Raw genomic sequence first — 16,794 nt, 5'->3', positions numbered from 1 at the left:
ATGGAACAAGGACCACAGGATAGTGAGCCTCTCTGTTGTCAGCCTCCATAACCTGCTGCAATTCATGGGGAGTTATGTGCTCTGGGAAAACCAACTGACTCCTTACCATAGTCATACTGGCTCCTGTAACCCTTAAAGCCTCAATCCCTTGCCAATTGATGGTGTTCTATTGCCTATACTGTGCAGTATTTGAAGGATCTTTGGAACCATCTCACTGTCACCCAGGGACACTAGGGTAACCCCCTAAACCCCCCACATTAACTTGGGCAAACTGCTCCCCAGTACTACCCTAGCCACCCCTGGAATCTTTCCACCTGTAGGAGGTGGTGCTCTTTTTGGACACTTGGGATCCCCTTTGTGGTGTCCATACTCGTAGCACTCATAGCACTTAATGGGCTTGGTCTGCTGACCTTTTTCAGGGTAAGTTCTCTTCTGGTGGTTAGATTGGGAATGTGAACCAGACATTTTCCACTGTGAGTTGTTTTGGGACCCTGAAGAGAACTCCTTATTTTACTTGCCCCTCGTTCTTCTAGTGGGAACCCTGACCTCCCTTTTAGAAGTCCCCCCATATCCCATTCTGGACACTCCGCTGCTGACCCAGAGGCCCGCCTCCTCACCAAGCTTCCTGCAGTCCGTATGCATGCTATCAAGCAGGTGTTTGCGCAGCTCTGGAAAACAATTATCAAGAATGTGCTCCGTAAAAAATAGGTTGTACAACTCTTCATAATCATTAACTTTGCTGCCCCTCACCCAGCCCTTCAGTGCTTTACAAACATAGTGCAAGAAATCCACCTATGTTTGTGTAGAGAGTTTATGACTGTCCCTGAACCATTGCCTGTACTTCTCAGGTGTCAACCCAAATGTTCTAACTAAAATGATCTTCATGGCAGTGTAGTTGGTCTGGTCCCCCATCTCTACTGTAAGGAGTGTGTCCCTCCCCACTGTGGGCATGTACCATCAAAGACTACCCTCCACCCAGAACTCCCCATGGGACCCTATGCACTTTCAAAGCCACTTTTTAGGCTGCCAACCATTTATCTGTGTCACCCCCCCCTACATTATATTGGAGCAACATATCTTTTGGGATATGAAATCTGGACTCATGTGAGGACACTGCTGGGTAGCAGTGACCAATATTGTTGCTGTTGGACCCCACCTGGAGGGCTCTAATATCCCGCTCTCTGAGGATAAGTTCAGTTTCCTCCATGGCCAGCTTCTGCTCTTCTAGAGATGGCTCTTTCAATAATTTAGCCAGGGCTTGTTCAATCTTGGCCAGCTCTAGTCTGAGTTTCCTCTCCTCCCTCCTGTCTGCCAGCTCTTCTGGGGACAGACTTTTTTAAGAGACACTGCTGCCTGGTCTAGAGTGAACTGCCAGTCCTGGAGAAAATTGCTCCTTCCCCCTGTGTAGGCTGCATGACAAGACCCTCCGTCAGGCCCCACTCTGATTCTTCCTCAGACACAGATCCCCCCTTCTCATCCACTTCTCCTTCTGGGTTGGCAGCTGCCCATGCTCCTAAGGCTTTTTGAAGCTCTGCCTTCTTGGTATTTCCCTTATGGAATGCCCCGCTCTCCTGGCAGAACTCCTTGAGCTGGACCACTGTGTATGTCTCCAGGTTAGCCAGCTCAAGTTCCATATTGCCAGGTAGGATTACAGAAATTGAAGAGAAAATGGGATGTGGGCAAAAGGATTTTGGAAAAATCAAGAGATGTCAGAACAGGGTGAATTGAAAAAGGCTCGAATTGGTCAAAGTATATAGTTGTAGGAAACAGTGAGTTACTATATGGTATTGCACAAACACAAGTCCTATCCTAACCACTGATCACCAAAATTAGAAATGGGATTCCTGGTTGGCTGATGTATGCCTCCAGGCCAAGCAGGAACCACCACTCTAGTCAAGGTAAGCTAAATTCACACTGAAAGATAACCTGTGTTCACCCTCTGGTAGATTGCCACAGAGCAGTCAGTTGTATCTAAAGAGGCAATGTGTAAAGTATTTGTGCAACACACACACAGAAACACGATAAATGCGCCACAAAACAACTCCACACAAGTTTAGGAAAATAGGGATTATTTATCTGAGCAAAATAAGACCAACATGACAAGAATCCAATTCGTGGAAATCACAATAAGAATTTTTAAAGGGATTAGAAGTCACTAGTGGTCAAAAGGCTACTTGAGGTGCAAATCCAAAGTTCAGACCAAACATGATGGAGGGCATGCTGGCTACAGGACCCACCGAGAAAGTACCTTAAGTGGAGCAAAGCATCAACACTGAAGTCACCATGCATCAATCTTTTCCAGGTAATCGGGTCGCTGCCTCATCATCGATCTTCGCTGAGGTGAAGGCACTGCATTGTTCATGAGCCACGCAGAGCATTGTCATCGAGCCATGCAGGCTGTAAAACCACTGATGTCAAACCGCCTCTGCATCGGCATCGAAAGGCAATACGTTGGTTTCAACCATCGCAGTGGTGACAATGTGTCAGTTTTATAGAAAACAGCTGTAAAACCAACTTCGGAGGCCGAGATCTTGGAGAGGGCACCTCAGGCAAGGGTAGGACTCACAGAAGGCAGGGTCCCGCAGCACCAGCAGAATTGCAGGATGTCTTTTGTGTCCCTGACACTTCAGAAAACAGTAGGCAAGCCAGCAAGCCCTCAGAGATCACTTGGAGGGAAGGCAGAGTCAATCTCTCCTTCAGCAGAGTCAGGGAGCAGCAGGCAGCAGGGAGACAAGCAGAAAAGCAGTCCTTCCAGAAAAGCAGTCCAGTTGAGTCCTTTAAACAGCACAGCAGTCCTTCTGACAGAGGTTCAGATCAAGATCCAGAAGTATCTGATTTTAGGGGACAGAGACCCAGGTCCTCATTTATGGGGATTTGGCGTCAGGCAGTGCAGCAAGTCACTTTGCTGCACTGCTCTATATCAAAGTAAAAGGGCACTCTTGCACTTCCCCATGCACGCGAACTATTTCAGCATCCTTGTGCCAACACGGGCCTATTTGTAGGCAGGTTAATTTTTTAGCAGGAAGGGGCACCTTCCTGCATGAAAGCAACCCATTGAGGTGTTTTTCCTCATTCTATGTGTGCTTCAGAAATCAGCACACATAGAAGAGGAACATATGAGGAGAAATAAAGATTTTTCTCCTTGTTGCGCCTGCCCTGGGGAGGTGTAAGATTTTGACACATTCCCAGGTTTACAAGCCCTTGTAAATCTTGGAATGTGTCATTACCCATGGATGTTGCGTGGGACCACCCACCTCAATGCCCATGGAATGCCTCCCTTGCTCAGAGTAGGGCAGCACAGTGATTTGCGCTGCGTTGCCTTACTCAAGATTTATGAAGCCATTTAAAGCCACGCAATACAGCTTTGCATGGCTTCATAAATCTGACTCAGAGCGTTGCATCACGCATGTACCATTTTGCTTGGTGCAAACATGATTTAAAGGCTCCCATAAATATGCCCTGAGTACTTATACCCCAAAGTGGCTTTAATGTAAGGGGTGAATTCAAAGCAGTTCTCTGAAGTGTGCAAGGTTCCTTTTCAACCCAGTCTTGTCTGCCAGGCTATCTGTGGAGGGTAAATCAGTGCTTTGTTTGTGGACAGGACACTATCTATTGAAGTGTAAGTACCAGCCCCTCCCATTCCTCCCTGTCCAGGATGACCCATCATAATGCCGATGAATGCAGATGAGTGCTCAGAATGCAGATGAGCCTCACCTTCTTGTGCTTGTGGCTGTCTAGATGGAAGGCACAAAGTGTAGCTGTCACCCAGCCCAGACGTGTATTGGAGACAGGCTGTTAGGCACACAGAGCAGCACATGCAGGGAAATGTCCACTTTCTAAAAGTGGCATTTTTAAAACAGTATTGTTAAATCCAACTTCACAAGTAGGAGGAGTTAACATTACCATTCCAAACTTATGAAACGTGAATTAGCTACTCCTCTCTGATCAGCCATTACAGCTTAAATGTGTATTAAGGAATTCCCAATGTTAGCCTATGAAAAGAGTAGACCTCACAGTAGTGAAAAACAAAATAGGTTGTTTGTCACTACAAGGACATAAACAACATAAACATACATGTCTTACCTTCTACTTACATGACACCCTACCCTTAGGGTTACTTAGGTCCTACCTTAGGGGGGGATCGATATGTAATAAAGGGGTACTTTAAAGCTTTGCAAATAGCTTTAAATGTCAAATCGAAGTGGCAGTACACTGCACACAATGGCACTGCAGTGGCAGGCCTGGGACAGGTTGAAAGGCTAATTCTGTTAGTGACACAATCAGTGCTGCTGCGCACTAGTAGCATTTAAAGTACAGTCCCTGGATATATAGTATACCTCTTTACAAGGGACTTACCAGTATAGATAGAGAGATATGTTTCTTTGCACAATTAATGAAAATCATTGCAATTAATACAAAAAAGAACATAAAAAGCACTTTCTGGTCTCAGTTTAAAAGGAAAAGGAAAGAAAATTCATACCAGTATAACAAATATGCCAATCAGGTATATCCCAATGTCATCATGTTAGGGGAGAAGCACATGCACTTTAGCACTGGCTAACAGTGGTAAAGTGCTCAGACTCCTAAGGCCAACAAAATAAATCAGCCAGGTCTAACACCAAATTTACTGCATTTTCATTTATTCTTCTGTCCTCTGTTTTTCTCTTCACTTCAGTTTTTTGTTCTTCTTTGAAGAGTATGAGATTTTCTTTTAATCAAGTCTCTTCCAAAGTGGATGTCATAATGTAGTCAATTTTCCTTTGCCGAGCTTTCCTCTTGTGAACCTTGAGATCCTCTAAGCATGTCTAATCTCTATGCTACACCTAAAATGTGCCTATTTGTCTTCATTATGTGAACACTAATCAGATTGTGGGTCTTATTTAGAGTTTGGCAGATGGGATACTCTCTCACAAATGCAAATGTTCTGTCCACCACAATACAAGGCCTCTATAGCCAATGGCATTTGTAATAAGGTGGACAGGAGGATGTATGCCATGTTTTTGAAAGAGTATTCTCCCTTTCAAAATCTAAATAAGGCCAAGTATTATTTATGCAGTTCCAATGCAACTACTGAAAGGATAATGTGTGATTATTTTTTGCAAATAGTTGATGTTTAAGGTTTGGTGTTTAATGTGGCAGATATGTGGTGAACCTGAAGTTTGTCAAACTTAGACATTAATGGTAAGTACAAAGTGATAACAAAGGCTTCTTTTAAAGTCCAGACTGATTCATTTAGAAAAAGAAAAGGGAAATAAGTTTAAAGCATTAGGAAACCAAAGTACATTAAACCAGTTTATAGTTAACTGAACTATCAGCATAGTACACAAAGAAGGACTTTTGGGTGACAAAGTTGAATGGGAAAAAGCAGCATGAGAAAAGCTTGAAAAGTAAATGTGGTTGATCACCAACTTTTTACCCTATTATACGTGACATGAGTCAACCACTGTGGTTGTTTGTCCCACACGGTGCCTTCTTCGGCTGACCACAATGGCTTCACAATGGTAAATTGCCCAGGTACAGATTTAGCTCTGAATATGAGCTGGGTGGAGCAGAATTAAATTCCATTCAAGCATGAGTGGTCCATTTTTCCCACAACCTGATGTACCAGGAGCTGGGACAACCCACCCAATTTTACATGCGGAAAATCCAGCCAATTAAATCACTTTGGGACAGGGAAGAATGTAATGATCCCTCTGGCATACTAGACTCCATGCCCTCTTCCAACATTCCCACCATCCTCCCTCCTACCCTCAATCCACAACAGCCCCCCACCACACACATATGCCATGCAGAATTGAACCGGTAAAACCAGGTCTGCTGGTTTTTCCCCATTGAGTGGGGATGCACTCGAAATCTCATTGGTATTGGCAGGGTGTTACTGCACTGAACCGTTTTTTACAGGTGCAAATTTACTCCCCATCAGTCTTGTGCATCTAGTATCTCTATCTCTAGGTTAAAGGTATATTGACAGAAAGGGTACACCCCATGTGTAGAATGCTCTTAACATACTGCCTTTTAAGTAAAGTCCCTGTTTAACACTTCTATATTGATACTCTCTTTAGTAAAGAAAATTACTGTCCTGGAAAGTAAATGTGGAATTTCATTGTCTGTGTCTTGATCTGGTACTTTTTTCCTTCTACAAATTCCTTAATGAAGAGATGGACAATTTTTTAAAAAGCTATTCGGGTCTTTTAAAATAATTCAATGTGATTAATTTCTACACAGTTTCAAATGTGTCGTGTTTCTTTAGGTGTAGAAGTGAGCAGGCTGAATTGCTTGAAATGCTGATTTGGTCATAGCTTGATCGGATATCACTGGCAGTCAATCTGAATGGAGCATTTCCATCCATTTATCCAGGACTATCGACCACACCTTAAAAGGTATCATTCACAGCTGCTAAGTGTGATGATGTAAGAGTTCCCTTAAGTCAAAAAGTGATAGAGAAAAACATGATTCCCCCAAAGGAATTCTGTTTCATGCTTTAACCAAACTACCCACAGAGCTCAAGAGCTAAACAACTGGACATACAAAGTAGCCCGATGTTTTAAGCAAAACAAAGGGCCACTGTCCTAAGACAGTGATCAAAAGTTCAGCACCATTTCTAAGTGGGGTGTGGTTCAATATAATCTGACAGGGCTGGACCAGTCTTTCCTCTTCCAAACTCAAAATTATGGTCTGCAAAGCCTTTCCAACTTTTGGAAGAAATGCTCATCCCATATGCTTAGATACATTCTCTTAATGGAAAGACTCACATTCCTGTAGATTGTATCCATCTTTGGATAACTCACTATTTTTAGTGAAAATGGCAATTTACAATTTTCACAGTTGTCAAGTCCTCAAGGCACCAACTAGGACTTTATCCGCCTCCTTTGTGAAGAAACTAGTCAGGGCGAGGAGGAACAGAAAAGGGCAAAGCGGAAGAGGGAGGTGGCACTAGGACCATAACTCATAGTCATCCCCTCTCTCACTAACATAGAAATAATCACTATGCCCTCGGCTGGGATGTCCAACGTAAGTATAGGAGTGATGGGTCCAGGCCAGATTAGGAGGATTAATGCTAATCCTTTAATTGAGCTCTATTTAGACACATTGTATTTAAACCTATTTTATGTGGCAATCCTGAATTTTCTGCATGAATATGGGCCTAATGGACCTACATTGCAGAACCCTGACCCTAGATGTGAAAAGGATACTTACTGAAAATCACAGATGTTAGGAAAATGGGAAAAACACAATAATCATTAGGTAAAAACTATCCCCAACTTAATCAGCTAAGAAATTCCCTATAGTGATCTTTACAAAAAGACTAAGAGAAGCACCATCCTTTGCTAAAAGCTGAAGTGCATCGCATTCATGGGCAATATACAATCAAAAAGGTATTAAAGCTGTGAGAGGCAGAGTAGCAGCTGGACTTGCAACCTAAACCTCAAGAAATTATTGTTGCTCATAGTCAGACTAAATAAACGATTAATCCGTTGACACTAGCCTAAAAATCTGTGTGTTGTCACTTTGATTAAACTTAGTGAAACTTGTGCACAACAAATGGACCTAAACTCAATTTAAACATCCAAAAAATCAGAAGGAAGATGGAATGGTATTAGACTAGAACACTGACAAATTTAAGAGCTCCATTAAAGGCAAAAAAGTGGAATTGGGCAAGTAATGGCTTTTCTGATACAACATTTTAATGTATTTCTTCTGTGTCTCAGAACATTCTGCCCTCAGTTGGTGGAAGGTTTCTAATAGCATTTTAGCCCTTCCATCTCGGGCTAAATGTTGTTAAGTTCCCTCTCTCCTGTTATATTCCTTGTGAGAAATTGGGTGGATGACTAAATGAGGGATGACCCTTGTTCAAGCCACAGCCACAATCCCTGCCAGGGTGAACCAAAATTAACTAAATTAACCTGTGCTTTACTCTGTTTAGCTTGGCATAAAAAGCTTAACTTAGAGGCAATGTGTAAAGTATTTATGCAGCACACAAATGGCAATAAAGTGAAAACACAACACAAGAATATTTGTAAAATGTAATAAGTTATTTGACACCAAACCGACAAATATACAACCATTAGAACTAGAGTTATGATTGTTTTTATGTTAAGCAAAAAACAGTACCTAAAAGATAAACGCGCCAACCGCAGACATCTAATTGTGCAAAACCAGGTCAAACTCCAAAAATATGGCTGACCATGATGGAGCGTAGGTCAGATACAAAAGGTAGATTGGGCCCAGTTAGCGTTTACCTCCAGACTTAGAATAAATTCCATGAAAAATGTCATGAGAAGGTAAAGTTCAGTGTGGCAAGGCTGCAGACAGTGTCTGGGGAGATAGAATAATCATCAGGTAGCTTCCCCTCGACCAATGGGCTTGCGACTTCCCTAGTCATGTGACACACCCCGACTTGCTCATCTAGCAAACACCGACTCCGCTCGGTACCCATCCCAGGTCCGGCGGAAGGGGTAGGTCTTCGTTCCCACGCGTCCTTTGACGCAGGTGAGTGCATCAGGGCTCGGATACACCGTCGTCCAGGAGGTGAGTTTGGGTAATATCCAAGGAGGATTCTTGACGCCTCCTGTACCTCATTGGGGGCTTGAGCGAGGACGTCCTGCTCTGATCCATCCGCTATCAGGGGCGATGGCGGTCGCCACCCATTTGTGCTCGAGGGTCCCGTGTGGCATCCCGTTTCTGACCGCTTTTAACCACTTTTTGGTGGCGATATGCCCTGGCCCCTGAGCATGATGGTCACCATGGCTGCACACTTAATCGCTCCTGTCAGTACCTTTTGACTCTCAAGGCTGTCAATACCCTCTGTTACTGCCCTCACCACATGGGCTACCGGGCGGACCGCGTCTTTTTATATTTCTAATTTTTTTGTCCCCTCCGGGTTTCCCCTTTCACTCCAGGACCCACGTTAGGAGTCCTTTATACCCGCCGGAGACTGTTGCAAGATTACCTTGCTTACACAAGAGGTGAGTTTATATATTCAGCTCTGTCTCAGCCCTTAGTCCTGTCTTTTTAGAGTTTTTTAGAGTTTTCTGTATATTTTTCTGTCTTTAGAGACCATCCAATACCCCCCTGAGAGCTTCACCGGATATGACTCTCTATGATTTCAGCTGATGTTGTTATGTATGTATTGCTTATTCGTACAGTTTTGTCATGTGTTTTCTGTCTCCAACCTTTTTTTAGGTGACTCCTGAGCACCTCTTCGGTACGTAGAACACACATACCTTGTTGTAGATAGTTTTTGTTTTCCCTGATCCTGATGAATTGCCGTGACCAATTATTGGCCTGAAGGGCAAGAAACATGTTGATCCTCCAGAGAGTAGGGCATACACAACTAGCATCATAAACAGTAGTAGCTATCCCCACCTCACTTTCCTTTTAATTAGGCTGTTTACCACTTTATTAAACACAATTCTTGTGGACTAACAGTACCTATTTTATTCTTACACCACATCTACACATCCTAGGGCCCCTTACCCCCACAGCACCCTTCGGCAGGAACAAAAGATCCCCGCCAAAGAGCCCCAATCTTGGGAGCCCGTCAGGAATTGCAGCGCCGACCTGACGAGGGGCAGGCTCAAATGATGAAGCATGACACCTAGCTTGCTGGGTGTGTGAGGGCCCTAGTTCCAACTAAAGGGTTTCCCCCTCCGTTTTCATGGCAAACGACATTTTGTGCTGAAATCACTACTTTTTCTTAACTTGTATGAGGAACTTTGTACCCTTTTTGTCTTACTAGTTGCTTGGGTATGTACACTGGACCTCGTTAAACCTACCCATCTATCCCTCCTTTTGTTGACATATCAGCACGGGCTTACACCCGTGGGATATTGAGGATACCAGCAGACCACAACCTTTGGTGGTCTTGGCTGGCCCATACCACTTCGTTGGGTTTTATCCAATTCCCTTCACCTCGATCTCTACGCATCATTCGCGAGACCGCACTAACCCATCATGGACTTCCATCAGGGTTTAAGTTTCGGCGATGATGTCGTATCAGACATTTTAGATAGGACTCCATCATTATTAGGGGCAGATGGCAGCGCGGCTACAGGTTCACAGTCGGATGACTGGACAGCATTGACACACTTGAAGAGGGAATGGCTTAAGATCACCCTGCATGGGGCACTTATGACAGAGTACCTGCGGGCTAACATCGCACCCACAGGCCTCATTGTGAATAACTTTCCTAGACTGTTTCTAGAGGATGCCACTTTCAAGAAGGAGTGGTCCCTGGTGTCATGGAAATGCACCAGGGACTGGCTGGTCTTGATAATTAATACCGCAAAGAGATTGGCAGACGTCATCCTCGTGAGGATACAAATTGCGGAAGGGGCCCTTAAAACAACTATACAGCTAACAGCCTACAAAACTAGGCTAGCCGAGATTAACGCCGAAATTTCTGATAATAAAGACTACCTGATGAAACAGAAAATATCAAAATTGCAAAAAGACATACAAAAATTTGATAAGGAAAGGGTTTATCCATACCTGAAGGCCGACTACACCTCGGATAAAATCAGCTACTCCTCTGACGAGACCTCGGATAGGAGAGATTCCAGCGATAGTAATTCTAGTACTAATAGCTGGGGAAGTAATAACTCGAGGAAAAACCAACGGAATAATCGACCCTACAATGGCCCTCCCTTCCAAGGCCCCCCCATGTTCCAAGGTCCTCCCCCGCCATTACCATACTGGCAGTTTCCTCAATACCAACATTGCCCCCCCCCCGTTTTTCAACGGTAACAGCCAGCCTTTTTTAGGAAGAGGTTGGGGCAGAGGAAGAGGGCGCAACAGAAGAGGCGCACAGAAATCGGTCCACTGGCAAGAACCAACGACCAGCGGCATGGACACCAGGAGCAGAACAAAGGACAAGAGGAATTAGTAGTGAACCTCTCACATAGGGTCCTCAATGCTTCTGAAAAGTCACTACTACAGAAAGGCCTCGGTTTTGTCCCCACCCCTAGGGTAGACAGATTCAGGGATCACTGCGAAATCCACAGTCTTTTCCGGAAGATACGCCTCAAAGCCTTCTTTCAGGACCAACCTAACAATGAGGTCGTTGACTCTGGATTAAGAAACCCCTCCACATTCACTCCACAGAACAACATGGTTCCTGTGGAGATTCTAACATTTGAGAAAGCGGTGTTGAAAGAGCTAAATTCACCCCATAGGGAGGCTCCTTACCACAATTTGACTGGTCATGAAACCACACTCCTAAAAAACCTCTCCGAGGACTCCACGATTACTATTAAACAGGCGGACAAGGGCGGTGCGATCGTAATCCAGTCTACAACAGATTACGAGATTGAATGCAGACGCCAACTCTCTAATGTGAGATACTACACTCCCATTGCGTCTGACCCAACTCCCCGCCTCGAGACCATCATCTGTACTATGGTCTATGAAGCAGAAGCCAACGGCTGGATCACCCACAAAGAGGCTGATTTTTTGATTACCCGAGAACCTAAGATTCCCTTTTTCTACACCCTCCCGAAAATACATAAGGGTATGACTCCGGTCCCAGGACGACCGATCGTATCTGGCATTGGCTCGCTCCTCGAACCACTGTCAAAATTTTGCGACCACTTTTTGCAACCTCTAGTACGTGACATACCCTCATTCATTAAGGACACCACTGATGTCCTTAAAATCATTGATGACCTTGCAGACACTAGCACCATTAACTATCTTTTGACCTTGGATGTGGAGGCCCTCTACACTAACATCCCCCAGAGGGCCTCCCTGGCTGTTATAGAGTCAACTCTGCGGGCACTAGACTGGTCTTCACCCACACCAGTTACTTTCATCATTGATTGTGCTACCTTGGCTCTCACTGAAAACTTTTTTGAGTTCAACAAACAACTATACCACCAGAGCCAAGGCACATCTATGGGGAGCACCTTCGCTCCTAGTGTAGCATGCCTCTATATGGCTGACTTTGAAAAAACTGTGATCTCCTGCACGTCTAACCCTTTCCATGATAACATCTTTCTTTGGAAACGGTTTATAGACGATATACTCGTCTTCTGGAGTGGCACACATACTGAGTGTATGAACTTCATACAGTGGATCAATGAGCAGAACGAGTTCCTGAAGTTCTCACATACGGTATCAGAACATTCGGTACCATTCCTGGACCTGAACATCACTCTTTCTGAAGGCACCCTTACCACCACACTGTACAAAAAACCCACCGACCGTAATAGTCTTTTACGTTATGATAGCCACCACCCCAAAGCTTTGAGGGACAACCTACCCGTTGGGCAATTCCTACGCATCAGACGTAACTGCACTCAGCTAACAGACTACAACTCAGAAGCTAAGTTATTAGCATCTAACTTACGGGCTAGGGGTTATCCATCTAGGTGCGTTGGTAACTCTATGAAAAGAGCCAGAAACAACCCACGGGAGACACTACTGGTAACACACACTAAACCCGACACCGATGTCCTTACCTGTGTCACATCTTTCACGTCTGATTCAAGTAGGATCAGGAAGATCATTTTGAAAAACTGGGGCATTCTAGACAAAGGGAATCTCAACATACCAAAACCTAGATTTGCATACAGACGCACACAAAACATTAAAGATCTACTTGTTCATACTAGACCTAGATTACACACCACTGGTCCACAAAGGACACTATGGGAACTACCCCCGGTTAAGGGCCATTTCCCATGCGGTTCATGTGTAGTGTGCAAACTGACTAACACCTACAAGGACATAACTTTTACCAACAACTTCCACTGGACACTGAATAGACACACAAATTGCAATACTAAGAACTGCATATACATGATCAGGTGCCCGTGTGAGTTAGTATACATAGGCATGACAACCCGCATGGTAAAGACCAGGATTATGGAACATAAGAGTAATATTCGATGCCAGAAAGTGACCACTAAACTCTACACCCACTTTAAAACGATGAAACATCAGACAGATTCCATTAACTGGTTGGTCTTGGAAGCACACCCTGAGATGTCCCAAAATTCATTGTTTAAGCTTGAGCAAAGATGGGTACTGAGAATATTGTCACACGTAACTGGCCTCAACGACGACATCCCTTGGTCCACACTCATTAGATAAATATGTTCCTTGGTAGGACCTGTGACCCTCCTGGGATCCTTTATTTGTCCTGGTTATGCCCACGACCACCTTGGCAAAACCTGTTATACGTTGGATGCACATCACTAAACAATAGCAGTGATTTCCCTGTTAATACACCTCTTGAATAGATCAGGAACTTTCTAGTTCCTTGCTCCACTGCTCCAATAATAGATACACTATCCTGGTATCTTTTTATTATTATTTTTTTATTATTATTTTTCTTGATTTGCCTTTTTCCCTCCCCTGTGTGTATTTTTGTGCCGGTCCCCTTAATGTCTGGCGGCCGCCCTGTTTGTAGACCCCCCCTCACATGGGCCACCTTCCCACTATACATGTGTGGGTTTTTGAATCCCCATCACGACCCTCGTGAACCTTCCTTTTAGACCCCGCTGCATAGGCCAGGCCGCCTATTTTGATGTGTGGGACCTTCTTAAACCCATCACGAACCTCGTGAATCCCACCATCTTCGTTTATACTACCTATTTCTCATACTCCTGGAGTTACTTGCAGCATGGCACTCGGCTACCCACACATTGCCTATTTTTAATAACCTTTTTGCCATAGCAACCGACCTCGTGAGAGTATCTTTCCTCGTGGGACTATTTTCACTCATCACGGCCCGCGTGAATCTCACCAACTCTGTTTATACCATTTTAATTCCCCACACTCCTTGTGGCACCTGGCTACCCACGCGTTGCCTGCCTATAAATAGATTATGGCCATAGCAACCGACCGTGCGAGTGTATCTACCCTCCTAATATCACTTCCTGATCCCTAGTTTCCCCGGATCACCTGCACCAACATGGCCGCACCATTTTCGTTAATCATTGGGATTGTCACAATCGTTATGACAACCTATCCCTGGCTAACATCTCGACCAATGGTTTTTCTCTTCCGGGCGCACACCGGAAATAGATGGTTGACGGTTCCACCAGTTCCAACATGGCCGACCCGTAATTTTCCCCTCGACCAATGGGCTTGCGACTTCCCTAGTCATGTGACACACCCCGACTTGCTCATCTAGCAAACACCGACTCCGCTCGGTACCCATCCCAGGTCCGGCGGAAGGGGTAGGTCTTCGTTCCCACGCGTCCTTTGACGCAGGTGAGTGCATCAGGGCTCGGATACACCGTCGTCCAGGAGGTGAGTTTGGGTAATATCCAAGGAGGATTCTTGACGCCTCCTGTACCTCATTGGGGGCTTGAGCGAGGACGTCCTGCTCTGATCCATCCGCTATCAGGGGCGATGGCGGTCGCCACCCATTTGTGCTCGAGGGTCCCGTGTGGCATCCCGTTTCTGACCGCTTTTAACCACTTTTTGGCGGCGATATGCCCTGGCCCCTGAGCATGATGGTCACCATGGCTGCACACTTAATCGCTCCTGTCAGTACCTTTTGACTCTCAAGGCTGTCAATACCCTCTGTTACTGCCCTCACCACATGGGCTACCGGGCGGACCGCGTCTTTTTATATTTCTAATTTTTTTGTCCCCTCCGGGTTTCCCCTTTCACTCCAGGACCCACGTTAGGAGTCCTTTATACCCGCCGGAGACTGTTGCAAGATTACCTTGCTTACACAAGAGGTGAGTTTATATATTCAGCTCTGTCTCAGCCCTTAGTCCTGTCTTTTTAGAGTTTTTTAGAGTTTTCTGTATATTTTTCTGTCTTTAGAGACCATCCAATACCCCCCTGAGAGCTTCACCGAATATGACTCTCTATGATTTCAGCTGATGTTGTTATGTATGTATTGCTTATTCGTACAGTTTTGTCATGTGTTTTCTGTCTCCAACCTTTTTTTAGGTGACTCCTGAGCACCTCTTCGGTACGTAGAACACACATACCTTGTTGTAGATAGTTTTTGTTTTCCCTGATCCTGATGAATTGCCGTGACCAATTATTGGCCTGAAGGGCAAGAAACATGTTGATCCTCCAGAGAGTAGGGCATACACAACTAGCATCATAAACACTAGTAGCTATCCCCACCTCACTTTCCTTTTAATTAGGCTGTTTACCACTTTATTAAACACAATTCTTGTGGACTAACAGTACCTATTTTATTCTTACACCACATCTACACATCCTAGGGCCCCTTACCCCCACAGCACCCTTCGGCAGGAACAAAAGATCCCCGCCAAAGAGCCCCAATCTTGGGAGCCCGTCAGGAATTGCAGCGCCGACCTGACGAGGGGCAGGCTCAAATGATGAAGCATGACACCTAGCTTGCTGGGTGTGTGAGGGCCCTAGTTCCAACTAAAGGGTTTCCCCCTCCGTTTTCATGGCAAACGACATTTTGTGCTGAAATCACTACTTTTTCTTAACTTGTATGAGGAACTTTGTACCCTTTTTGTCTTACTAGCTGCTGGACAAAGTCATGGAGAATATTTCTACATTCGGACTTAGTCACCTTTTTGGAAGTTGAAAATCTCCTGTGGGATGATGCAGGAGGCTCTAGCTGACGAGAGTTCCATGAGGCCAGATACCCCTTTGGCGAAGCACCGCTGAACAGGATGTGATGCTGTGCAGAAGAACGTAGTGGGAGCTACCATGAAGTCAGACCCTCCAGCAATGCACCTTTGGTGGGTAAATGAGCAGGTTGGTCCCGGTCTTCTCTCAGTTCTCAGAGCAGATTTTAGTCAAAAAATGCCCACGTCCCAAGATTTGGATTTTGTCTATCTAGGAACATTTAGCACCATCAAGGGTCCTGCACTGGAGAGGCACCACTTGGTAGTTATGACTCACTCAGACTGGGTCCAGTAGCTGGCTCAATATGGTGGGAGCATGTTGTATCCCATTAGCTCACTTTGAGTCACTCTGGTAGTTCTGGGTTCATGTGAAGAGGCAGGGTTCCAGCAGCAAGGCAGGCCTCTGATGGTTTAAGGCAGGCTTCAGGAACCAAAGCAGTCCTTCTGTGTGCAGCAAAGCAGTATTGTGTAGTACACAGCAGGCCATAGAAGCAGGAAGCCCTCCAAGAGTCCTTCTGCAGGTCCAGAAAATCAACTGAAGAGTGGGTCTGAGGGTCCCCTTTTAATACATGGTGTCTTCTTTGAAGTAGCAGATGTTTCTAGAGGAATCCTTTTGAAGACCTTGAAGTTTCCTGACTCCCCTGCCTTGGCTCCAGCCTGGCTGCATGAACAATGCAGGGGTGACAGGTCCTTTGTGTAAAGGCAGAGCACCGCCTATTCAGTTGCAAGTGGGGATGTGACAAATCGAATTGACAGTTTAAAACTGCATTCAGGCTGCAATGCCAGACCAGGGATATCTTCTAAGGGGCTACTTAAGTAGGTTGCACAATTTTTGCTGCAGGCCACTAGCAGCATTTAATTTACAGGCCATGGGTATATCGTATACCACTCTACAAGGGACTTATAAGTGAAATAAATATGCCAATCAGGTGTAAGCCAGTTTTACCATGTTTAAAGGAGAAAGGACAAGCACTTTAGCACTGGTTAACAGTGGTAAAGTGCACACAGTCCTAAGGTGACCAAATACGAATTCAGCAAAAGTAGGAGGGTAAAGGCAAAAGGTTTGGGGCTTCACCCTGCAGAGAGGACCAGCCCTAAAACTCTGGGTGAAAGTATTTAACAATGGTTATTTCTCTTGTCAGTGGGCTATATTGCTATATGCAAACATAGCAAGTTCCTTGAAATGTAATAAACTAAATTACAACATGTTTGCCACAATGCC

Source organism: Triturus cristatus, chromosome 5_2, assembly GCF_964204655.1.
Source record: "Triturus cristatus chromosome 5_2, aTriCri1.1, whole genome shotgun sequence".
In the NCBI taxonomy this organism is placed as follows: domain Eukaryota; kingdom Metazoa; phylum Chordata; class Amphibia; order Caudata; family Salamandridae; genus Triturus; species Triturus cristatus.
This window is presented reverse-complemented; position numbering follows the sequence as displayed.